The sequence below is a fragment of the Myotis brandtii genome, unplaced genomic scaffold (genome assembly GCF_000412655.1).
Source record: "Myotis brandtii unplaced genomic scaffold, ASM41265v1 scaffold457, whole genome shotgun sequence".
Taxonomy (NCBI): Eukaryota; Metazoa; Chordata; class Mammalia; order Chiroptera; family Vespertilionidae; genus Myotis; species Myotis brandtii.
In genome coordinates this window covers 628,447-629,576 of record NW_005367475.1, presented here as the reverse complement: position 1 = coordinate 629,576, position 1,130 = coordinate 628,447, and positions in this window count along the sequence as shown.

Below are 1,130 nucleotides of genomic sequence, written 5' to 3'. Positions count from 1 at the left end.
AAAGGGTACGGTCTTTTTTTTTTTAGTTTTATTCATTTCAAACGGGCCAGATCCGACCCGCGGGCCGTAGTTTGCCCACGGCTGGTCTAGGGGATGAGGTTGAGGAAGAAGTGGACATCTTTTAAAGCTGAAAGACCATGGACCATCTCTGTCCCAATTTGGGAGAGCAAAGTCGCTGAGTGTGGCTGATGGGTTTGTTGGATAAACAAGTCCTGGACTTGCTAGAAGTGACTGGCTATGGGCGTTGGAGACATTTAGCTCCTTCTACCATATATATGAGGTGCCCAAATTGGGATCATCAGGGTGCCCACTTAGGTTTCATCATTGTCAGCAGGTCAGGAGGCCAGACCAGCATTTGTCATGCCCAGAAGAGATCCTTAGACCCCAACAGTTCTTGCTTTTGCATATAAGCTGAGACCCTTGTGCTAGGAAGAATCATAACATGCAGCCCTTGTCTCCCCTTCCCCCAAGTGAATTTCTTGTCCTAATCTCAGGATCTTGGAATATGATGTGATACCATGCCCTCATTGTGTTACATTATATGGCAAAAGGGATTTTGCAGATGTCATTAAAGTTACTAATCAGTTGACTTAGGGACATGATCTGCGTGGGTCTAATCGAATCACAGGAGCCCATTAGGAACAGAGAGTTTTATCCAGCTGATAGCAAAAGGGGAAGACAGAGAGACTGGAAGCATAAGAAGGACTTGAGGTACCCTTGCTAGCTTGAAGATGGTGGGGATCACATACAAGGACCAAAGAGCAGCCCCTAGGAGCTGAGAGTGACCAGCTGACAGCCAGCAAGGTCATGGGGGCTAAGTCTTACAGCTGCATGGAGCTGAATTTTGACAACATCCTGAATGAAATGGCTTCTTCCCCAGAGCCCAGCCCTGCTGACATCTTCTTTTCAACCCTGTGATGCCTAGTGCAGAGAACCCAGTTGAACCTGACCTACAGAACTGTAAATTAATAAGCGAATGCTGCTTTAAGTGGCTACGTTTGTGGCATTTGTTATGCAGTTATAGAAACTAATACAACAATTGCCCTAGCTGGTTTGGCTCAAGGGATAGAGCATTGGACTGCAGACTGGAAGGGCACATGCTCAGGTTGCAGGCTCAGTCCCCAGTAGGG